Source organism: Pyrus communis, chromosome 3, assembly GCF_963583255.1.
Source record: "Pyrus communis chromosome 3, drPyrComm1.1, whole genome shotgun sequence".
In the NCBI taxonomy this organism is placed as follows: Eukaryota; Viridiplantae; Streptophyta; class Magnoliopsida; order Rosales; family Rosaceae; genus Pyrus; species Pyrus communis.
Window position 1 is genome coordinate 16,737,459 of NC_084805.1, and position 11,368 is coordinate 16,748,826.

Consider the following 11,368-nt stretch of genomic DNA (forward strand, 5'->3'; position numbering starts at 1 on the left):
TCGAATGTTTTTCTCTTTCAGTATATATCAGAGGAAAATTCTCTGGAAAATTCCAGAGATCCAGCTGGAGGGCACAACAATGAAGAAAAAGGGTTAAGTGAATTAGTGGGGGTGTAATAAGGGTTGAGTGAATTAGTGGGGGTGTAATGGTGAGTCAGATGGATTAGATGAGTGAGAGAAATCAAAGGAAAATTTCAGATGGAGACAATAAGTATTATTGTTAATGAAGACCATGTAGACAAATATTTGCATAAAATAATTGAACATAAAATTATTGACAAAGACATCGTTGTCTCAATGCCTTAAGACCATCTCCAACTGAAGGATCTAGAGGGTTAGAGGGTCGAAAATAGCCCGAAAATCGTCTTCAACCGAGAGTTAGGCCAGATGACTCGTGGAATCTGAGAGGGCCCCACGGAATCTAAAAGAGCCAAAGGGCTAGTCGAAAAAACCATTAATCCTGTCGGTTATAACCGACAGGAATGCTTAAGCTAAAATTCAAATGCAACGGCTAGCTGACGTCAGCTAGCAGTTGCATTTTTTTTTTTTTACAGTTTTATTATTATTTTGGATAAAGTACAAAAAATTACCTCAACTATTGGGGTCACGACAGTTTCATACTTTATCTTTTAAAATTGACAATGTCATACCGCAGCTTACGAATTTATGACAATGTCATACCTCTGTCAATTTTTCTATTAGTTTTTCTGTTAAGTGCTGACGTGGCAATAGACTGGGACCACTTTCTATTAAAAAATTAATAAAATATTATTAAAAACTAAAAAAAATATTTAATATTTTTTAAATATTAAAATAATAAATAAAAGTAAAATTTTAAATTTTAAATTAAAAAAAAAAAAAAAAAAAAAAAAAAAACCTTAGTCGTCCCTTCCCCCCCTCCCCCTCTCTCTCTTCCCCATCTTCATCTTCTTCTGCTTAATCTTTAAACCAAAAAAAAAAAAAAAAAAATATTGAAAGCCCAACTCCACCCACCCTCTAGGAGAAGGAGGAAGAACCGAAGAAGAATAAGAAGGAGGAAGAAGAGGAGGAGGAAAATAATAATAATAATAATAATAAAATTTGAAAACCCAACCCAACCCCACCCACCCCCCCCCCCCCCCAAGAGAAGGTGGAAAAACCGAAGAAGAAGAAGAAGAAGGAGGAAGAAGAGGGGGAGGAAAAAAAAAAACATTTGAAAACCCAACCCCCCCAGGAGAAAGAGGAAGAACCGAAGAAGAAGAAGAAGAAGGAGGAGGAAGAAGAGGAGGAAAAAAAAAAAAAGGAAACTGCAACCATAGGCATAATCTCATCGTGCAGGCAGTGATCACCCATCACAGATATACCAAGCATGATCACCCTTGAAATAAGTATGGTCCCCCATCGCAGATGTACCAAGCAAGACCATATCCTAGCTCTAGGTAGTGATCACCCATCGCGGATATACCAATCATGATTACTCCTAGAATATGTATGGTTCCCCATCGCAGATATACCAAGTAGAACCACATGCGTAGTCTAATAATGTAGGCAGTGATCACCCATCGCGGATGTACCAAGTATGATCACCCCTAACAGTCCCCCATCGCGGATATACCAAGCAGGACTGTATCCTATAGCTCTAGGTAGTGATCACGGATATACCAAGCATGATCACTCCAAGAATGCGTATAGTCCCCCATCGTGGATATGCCAAGCAAAACCATAAGCATAGTCTAATCGTGCAGGCGATGATCACCCATCGTGGATGTACCAAGCATGATCACCCTTGAAATACGCATAGTCCCCTATCGCGGATATACCAAGCAGGACCACTGCTACATGGTGCAGTAAATTCAACACACAACCTACTCATACCTCAACCCCTATAAGTTACAACGTAGGCACCTGCACTATCAACTTTTCATGGTCATTAACTAACTTGTCACACAAGCATATAAGTTCTACATGATACTTCTATCTCACATTGTCAAAACAGCTATCATACATATCATTCTTGTTATCAAGAAAATAACTACACATATATATATATATATAACAATAAGACATCCCACATACGTGAACCGAGGTATGTATATTAACTGGGATAACTCACTAACCAATATAGGCCCACTAAGCCCCCACATAGTCTCTAGTAATGCTGATTTTAATATTTAATCAATTCGTAACATAATAACCAAAAGTCAAGTCTCTGTCAACGGTAGGGTCCATAATCCTAGTAATCTAAACCAAAGATTCGCCTATCAGATTTATGATCCGTAACTTCCCAAGAGTCTCACTACTCTTCTAGAACAACATACTAAAATTTCATTATAATACATCAGTTGGATCTCCGCCAATCGCAAATTCAAGTGGCGGTCAACGTTTGATTTTATGAACTTAGAAATCCAATTCAGGAAGATCTTTATGTCAAATTCCCAATATGTAAGTTCCTAATGTACTCAAATATTATTTACTATTACATATTTAAGTTTGGTGCCGATCCAACGGTCAGATCATCAATTCATATAACGACCCCGTGACGGCCAGCTAGATGGTCAACTACGAAACTATATTAAAAACTCAGAATTTCACTAAAAAAAATGTCAAATATGAAATTGGGGCATCAAAATTTTCCTAGGATGGTCAGGTGGGGTCTCAGCCCACGTGACGCCGCCACGCGTCGCCCCGACTCGTCGGAAAATTCAACTATTTCAAAAAATTACCAAATTTTACAGGCATGTAGATCTTAATGAGGGGAGTAAATTTCATACATGTGGGTAAGGGCAATTTGGCCGGGAAAAGCTCCAATTTCCCTCGAACTCGCCGGAAACCCTAAAAAGGGTGTGCCTTGATCTGTCACCTCAGGTGCTCTGCTGCCCCCAAACCTGTTTGGACTTTGTTCCTAGCCTCTGGTGGAGTGTTTTGGTGGTGGTAATTGAAGGATTTAGCTTTAGGATTTTAGGAATTGCAGCCACGAACTCGTCGCACCTACTGTAGGTTTTTCACAAAATTGAAGCCAATTTTCGTTGGTTTTTTAGTGGAATTGGAATAGGAGAGGTAGCTAGGTTGATTCTAGGGGGTGGGTGGCTTCAATTTACAGGAAAATTTCCGTAAAAGATGTCGGGATTACCTTGCAGCGACTGGGTCTGGTCATAAGGGAAACCGGGTCAAAGGGATCTGGAAGAGTTCCCCTCCTTCTCCTTTCTCTCCTTTCTCTTGCCTCTCATTGGTCTGTCCCCTTTTTTCTTTGATTGGGCAGCCAATGCACTCCCTCCTCTCTCTCCTGCACCTCTTATTCTTCCTCTCTCACTTGCTGCCATCAGACTTCTAGCCTTTCTTTTTTTTTCTTTTTTCTTTTTTTTTTTTTTTGAGATTTCCCCCCTCTTATTGGTCCCTTCCCAAATTAATAGGAACCCCTAAAAATATTAAATCCCTATTTTATTTAAGAAACTTCTAACGTGCGTAACTTCTTTTTTCTCGTCCCCATTCACAAATGGCCTTCGCCTATGTGCTCATGGGGTTAAGCTCAATTCAAAAACATTAAGAGTGACCCCTGAAGGTCTACGGATTTAAATAATTATTTTCAAAAATTCAAACTTTGTAATTAAGTAATTAAAATCTAAAAATAATTTAAATTTCCAAAAATAATATAGAATCTCCTTAATGTAAATACATAGTGAAATCCAGGAACAGGATTTCACACGTCAATTAGTATCAGAGCAGGGATTTTCCGTATTCTAAATGCAATCAATCATGGGGGAAGATATACCTTAAGCGACGTTGATCGCAAGGTTGTTACAATAAATGCGGTGTGCGCAGGGGGAATTGCCCTAAGCCAACCTCTTCTAGTTGATGTTGAAGATATTCCTATTTTCTTGGGAAGTGATTGCATTGAAGGTTTTTTCTTGTGGGTTGAGGATGTAGAGAAACTTTTCAAGACAACCAATTCCAGATTGCTTCTTGTTTAGATGGTGACGTGTGTTTATGGTGGGATCAAATGCAAGAGTCTACGCGACAACAAGGCAAAAATCATATCCAAACTTGACGTTGGTTGAAGCACCTAATTGTTAAGCAATTCTTTCCTGATCTCTACAAATTGTATTTGGTAAGAATGGGTCAAGCAACCATTAGAAAATAAGCTACAATGATGAAGACTAAATTTTCATTTTGCCAAGAAACCATGGAGGTCAAGGTGGAAGAAAAAGAACAAGAAATTTTGCTTTTTAAGAATCATGTTGAAGACTACCTCTCAGAACATGAGAACTCACAAGTGGAGACTCAAGAAATTCAAGGTATGGGTGATTCTGAAATTGTTATTGTTACATCCCACATCGATCAATAGAGAGGGGGTGATGTGCCTTATATGTACATGCCGACCTCCATATAGCACAAGGTCTTTTGGGAACTCATTGGCTTCTGATTCCATCAGAACTCTGAAGTTAAGCGTGTTCGGGTGAGAGCAATCCTAGGATGGGTGACCCACTAGGAAGTTCTCGTCGGAGTTCCCAAAACAAAACCGTGAGGGCGTGGCCCAAAGCGGACAGTATTGTGCTACAGCATAGTTAGTCTGGGATATGACAGAATGGTATCAGAGTTTGAATTATTACTATTTTTCCTATAACCCGTGTTCTTTATAGAATATTTGATGGATGACGATATACTAATTAGAACATGTTTTCATACACTTCTTTATAGTAAAGATGATGGATTACTTTATACTATGAAGATGATTTTGAGATATATGTACCTATGTTTTAGAAAGATTATGTTCAATGTTTTGTGCATACCTAGTGGTCACTATATGCCTGTTTGGCAAATGATACTGATATGCCTGCTTGGCAAATGATATACATGCATGTTTGGCAAATGATATTGTTATGCCTGTTTGGCAAGTGATAGATATGCCTGTTTGGCAAATGAAGGGTTCTGATACTGTTACTAATACTGATACCACTAGTTAACACACTATATACGAGATACGTTTTATGGCATACTAAGGTTTTCGGAAAAACCTTTTACATATTATGTTATTGTTTTCATAAAACTTTGGGGGTTAGTATGTTGATAACGGTTTTATTATATATGTATATCAACTTGGTCCACTCATGTTTGTTTTGAGCCCACTTCAGGACTTAGAAATGAGGCGTACAATTCTGACGTCAAGGCACTTCCTCATCGGCATCTTCGAGTCCTCTCAGCGTGGGACCCATTCTTTTATTCATTCAATTTTATATTATTTCCTTTAGTGTTCTAGTTAGTTATATGTTATGAACATGTTCCTCATTTACATAATATTTATAATTAAATTTCTATTATCTTATTCGTATTTTTAATTCTCATGCATTCTAAATGGCTTGCGTCACCTTCGGGTGTCAGCCAGCACGTGCCTAACCTGATGTATGGAGAAAATCAGGATCAGGGCGTGTCAGTTATGACTTTGGAGAATCATCAATCTAATAAATTACAGTTAAATTTCATTGTGGATCAAACAAGAAAATTAGAGGAGGAAAAATATTTTGACTATCGTTTGCCATATTTTAATCTTGTTTATGGAATTAACTTCATGATTATTCCACCTAAGAACATTGAAGGTTTGGCTTCTCGAGTTGAAGAATTTGTGCTTAACAAGGAAGTTATCTGCTACCTATCAAGATCGTTTCAAGGAGAACTCGAGGTCAAGTTCTTTTCAAGTGAAGAAGTCTAATGTAGGACAAAAATTCGATTATTACGCTTGCAATAAAATTAAAAGAAGGAAGAGGGGAGCAATAAAGAAAAGTAGCTTGGATGACCGCTACCTTCATTTCTGATGCGGCCGTAGAAGAGGGGTTCAATTCTCCCACAAAAGTAGCTTGAGCCATCTTTTGCAAAAATTCGTCAAAACAATAATCTATCTGTTTACTTAAGCCATTTGTCTTCTCGTTTGTAACCATCTTTTCAATCTTTCAATCAATTAGTCAAACTATCCTTTTGGGATTTCTATCTAACTGGTGGACTCCAGACTTTGTTCTACAAGGATTTACACTGGTAATCCTTCTTAGCTTCGTGCTGCGTCACAAAGCTTTTCTTCTGTGGTCTCGAACTTGAAGTCGAAGGTATTGACACCATTGTAGATGCCATCATCCATGTTGCTGGTAATTAATTCCCCACTAGTAAGACTGTCACGCTGGGTTTAGCCACCGTTGCTAGTTGCCTCACCATCACCCTAGTCATTGCCGGCAACACAACCTTACAAACAGTATCATTTTCACTACTTGTGATTGTTTGGGTGACGGTATACCTCGTGCAGAAATTATTGTTGTTCCTGTTGAGATTGTTGCCGACCTTGATGTGCCAAAACAAGGTGTGTCAGTCGTTGATAATGGAGTCATCGGAGTCGGTGACGATCCAATCATCCTTACTAAGCCTCCACAATTTGCCCGAGGAATTGGACTTTATGCGGATGCTCCCGTCCGCATTGGTGAAGACCTGTTTCCCCAGCATTTGATCTCCAATTTTGGTGGTTGAAACTGCAGATATGAGTGTCCGTCGTTCAAGCGGGCGATGAGGTAGTTACCATTGTGGCCTTTGAACGCCACATGTTTAGGAAGTGTCACGACCAGTGATTCCCAATCGAGGACTGCGAACACACTAGCCACATCTTTTGAGATACGCTCTGGGGGTGGTCACACGAATATGATACCCCTGAATGCTGAGTTACTCGTCAAAATACTTACATAGTTTCCGAATTGGACACGGCGGAATTGGAGTAATATACTGTTAATACTTTTAGCATAGTCATCTAATTGGTCGACATGCTCGAACAAGGTACATGAGGTTTTGGATTTGTCTTCCTCTGGTTCGTCAGCCCCAGCAAAAATCCCCATGCCAGTATACGAACTTACAAGGGGTGCGGCAAGTTTACCCAGTATTTATTGTTGTAACAGCTTCTAATGTGGACGAGCCCCTCGTTCCCATCACTATGCTTTCTCCACTTCAAACTTTGTGAAGTCACTCCATGCCTCCTCTCCGATGACTTTCAAAAACCGTGCTGCCACGTTCTCGTTTTCTTCATGTATGATGTAATGTCGCACAAATATTTGTTGTTGGGGTTTGATTTCAGCACAAAAAACCTCGGCAGAGTTGGCATTTTAATTCTCTCTTTCTAGTTTCTATCCCGTTCGTTCTCACACAAGTCACTTCAATTTTTCTTTGTGCAAGATGTATTCTATGTTTAACGTACTTTACCAGCGAAAGCACATGCAACAGAAGAACAATGAGGATTCATAAACAGCAAATGAAACATACCATTCCAAAACCAGAAAAAGCTCCCAAATCAAAAACTCACATTTTCCGTGATAAATGACAATGCAAGGCCTTCATTAGATTGTGGTAAATTTCTTTGAACATCAGACCTTTACAAGTTTTGAATAATGATGCAATCAAACTGTGATGATAAATCTTTTAGTCATACAAATAAAATCATTCAATCTATGCTAATCAAAATACACATCAACTCGTATAACCCTCCTATACTTTGGCAGCAAATATCTCCTGGAGAGCAGACCAAGTTCCTGAAACTTCAAGAACAACTCCCAACACCAAAATGCTGACATCAGAGCACCATTGCCCCCACCCCATCTCACTCTTGAACACGATCAGATGAAATAGAGTCGACACCATAAACCCTAATGCACAGCACACACCACTCCCCACCAACGACATGAAATCCGCGAAATTGGGGACCAACAATATATGCCACCAAGATCGCTGCCAAAACCAGCATCCATCTCATCCACAAGCAATACCTCCCTCCCCAAAACCGCATTTCGACAATCTCATACACCGGGTTCATCATTATAGGCAATGTGAAGAACAGATTCACCACAAGGCCAAGCTTCACCAGTGTACTAATCAATCCTGCACCGTAATTAACTGAGATCATATCCTTGGTTTAGTCCCCAAATGCAAAATAACCAAGACCGGAACTCAGGGGAGCACATTTCTGCTTCCTCTTCACTTATAACGCTTTCATACCACACGTACACATGATCTTGTCCGTCGTCACAGCAGTCATTCACTCTCCAGCCGTCGACAAAAATTGCAGAATCAAACAGTCCATGGCTTTCACCCAAGGATTTGAAATTGCACCTAGCTTTTATTACAAACTCTTTATCGCAGTTGGAAACACAAGAAACAACAATAGAGAAAGCGAAACCCAAAAAACCTGTTCGAAAAAAATCTGGAGGAAGCTTGATATGGATTGAAGATCCCTCACTTTGATAGCTGAAGCTGAACCACTTTGGAATTTCTTTTCCCGGACATACAATGACAAACCAAGGGTTCCCATAAGATTTGTTTGATGAATTAGTTGCCACTCGCAAAATTCTAAGTTGTGCTTCATCCATCATGTTGCTCCTTGCATTATGATCCAATTTTTGGCAATTAAAAAAATTACGGTTCCCAAAATATGTGTATTTATCCCAACATTGTGTGAGTGCTGTCCTTGAACTTGACACTATCTTCAGCGATGTGCAGCCTTTAGCTTCAAGATCACATTGCACTGGGAGCTCTGGTAATGATTGAAGCTTCTCGCACCTGATTAAGCTTAGTCTATACAACCGAGAAGCTTGTTTGATGCTTGCAGGTATGCTGCTAATCAGGCTTCCAGTCAGATCCAAATCTTGCAATGAGGTTGAGCCAACGAGACCATCAGGGATTTCTGATATGCGGGTGCCTAGGAGGTCTAGAATTTCCAAAGATAGTAAATGAACAGAGATGGACGGCAACTCTTTGAGTTCCCGACAGTAACGAAACCTAAGAGTTTTAAGGTTGGTTAAACAGTAGACACTACTCGGGACAACACTTAGGTTCCTACACGTACCAAGATCTAATGTTTCAAGCCCAATTACATTTCCAATAGACGAAGGAAGCTTTTCAACCGCTGTCCCTTTCAAACTAAGAAAGTTGAGATGTTCCATTGGCTCCAAGATCTCTGGGAAGTTTTCAAGTTCAGAGCACCCATAGATATTGAGTGTCTTGAGAGATTTCAACTTACAAATGTTGGTTGGGAGACTCACAAGTCTCTTGCAACCAACCAATGATAATTCACTTATATCCCTGGGAAGCTCATAAACCTGGCCAAGAGATGTGCAGCACTGTAGATCAAAACAACCAGAGACTTTCAAGTTACACCTATTGCTTGGAAGTTTCTTGAGGTCTCTGCAATCTGTTATATCCAAGTAAGAAATTTTTTCGTGAGACCAAACTGATTCAGGCAACTCCTGTATACCGCTGCGATGTAAATCTAAGATTTCAATATTCTCTGGCATCTCTGGAAGATACTTGAGACTCTTGTAATATGCAAGATCAAGATGAGTAAGATTGTCAAGAGGTTGAAAACACCCAGGAATTTCAACCAAACTGACACAACCACCAAGAATTATGTGCACAATTTCTTGACTCCCAGTGAGATTTGGAACTTCACTTAGATTTACAAACCACTTCAGATTGATCAATTTTAAGTTCACAAGTCTCTGTAACAAAAGCAAAGAAAAATACAAAGAATTAATAAGGGAGACTTTCTACACTGCATTTTTATACAAGAACTAAAATAGGCATATATACCTGCTCTTCATTCCATAGCTTTTTAACTCGGCTTCCAGGCATATGAAGCTCAACTAGATTTTCAGGAGAAAAACTTGATGGCAAAGATTTCAAAGGATATCATTCCCACCTAAGATAACGTAAAGAATTGGGAAGATCCAGAGAAGAGGTTAATTTACAGTAAGCGTCAACCATTCTAGAGTTAACCACAATTAGCATCATTAGGTTAGACATCACTTTGAAGTTTGCACGTTTCCATTTTTGCTCTTCAATCTTATACGAGCGAACCAATATGGCTTGAACAATTGGAGTTCCTTGACAATAAGAGCAAATTTTAAATGTGAATATACATACAACAAAATTCAATCAGTAATTAAATTTCATAGACGAGCTTTTCTTTGGTGTGATATCATCTAAAATTTGTTATTTGTTTTTATTAACAAATAAACGAAAGAAATTGAATACGTTTAGCTCTTACCGTGTTATTTTGCAGTACACGATGGACATCCTCATACTTGAACAACCTACTCCGTTGACAAGGATCTTTAATACACTGTTCAAGTATAATTATGCTTCCCGTTTCTTGTAGCAGATCGTGCATCTCTATTCTTTTCTTTGTTGAATGAATTGATATGAGAGACATATCAATGAGAACTCTAATTCCGCCTGCCGCAGAGAATCCACGAATATCGAACATTCGTTTTACCTCGTCCACATCTTTCCCTTTATGAAAACAAGCTATATCCAAAAATATCTCCTTCTCATTTCTTCCCAATCCATCATAACTTTGTCTCAACATTTTATCGATATTTTCATTGGGAAATTCTTTCAGTTTGTTCAATTCATCTTCCCATTCTTCTTTGCTCTTGCAATTTAGGAATGAGGACCCCAGAAGTACGAGAGCTAAAGGAGTGCCTCCAGCATAATCCAGCGCCTTTTCTGCCAACCCCTTATAATCTGCCATAGGAGTACTGTTATTCTTGAAAGCATGCGAACAGAACAGCTGAAGAGCGTCATCTGGTTTTAATCCCTCAACCTCGTAGATCTTATCCTCTTCAACAGTTGGCCTAAGTGTCCTCCTATCTCTACTCGTGATAATGATTCTACTTCCAGTGCCATACTGAAGACGATTGCCAGCTAAATGTTTCATTTGCATTGAATCACTCACATCATCAAAAACAATGAGGACCTTTGTACGACTGAGGCTTTCTCTAACAAAAGTCGATCATATGGATAGATCTTCTTTCTTTAATATCTCTTTAAGAAGTTTTTTTTTCCAAGCGATCTCGTCCATCTGTTTGTTCTGAGTTCTCCCTAACATTTTCAAACCTTTTCAAGAGGATAATTGCACAGACTCTTTGATCTAGAGGGACTCTGTGGAAATTTAAGTACGAAATCCGCCTATGCCTTAGTCACAGGCCGGTTGATTTGTATATGGACTACGTATTAATATATATATATATATATATATATTTTTTTTGTTGGGGATTTTGGGTATAGAGGCTGTGTGTGGAACCAGTGATGAAAGGGCGGGATATGATCAGTCGCGCTCAACCTGAAAGCGGGAAAACTCATGCTTTTGGAATTCTCATATTAAATAAAATCCATAAACACAACGCCACCTACACCCACATGTATGCGATTTATGTTTGATTATATATGGTCGTGGATGGTGGTCTTTCCAATACCACCCATGCAAACACCATTCCAATCATTAATACTTAATAACGATTCAATTTGCTCAATGGACTTTTAATTCCAATCATTCGCAATGCAAGGAATTTAAATTTGATCAAATTACTTTAGT

General features: G+C 39.0%; 1 pseudogene; it reads right to left on the bottom strand.

The window, feature by feature from the left end:
- Positions 1-11,136, bottom strand: part of LOC137728306 (disease resistance protein RUN1-like) — a 45,911-nt pseudogene extending 34,775 nt beyond the window's left edge.
- Positions 11,137-11,368: the final 232 nt, after the last annotated feature.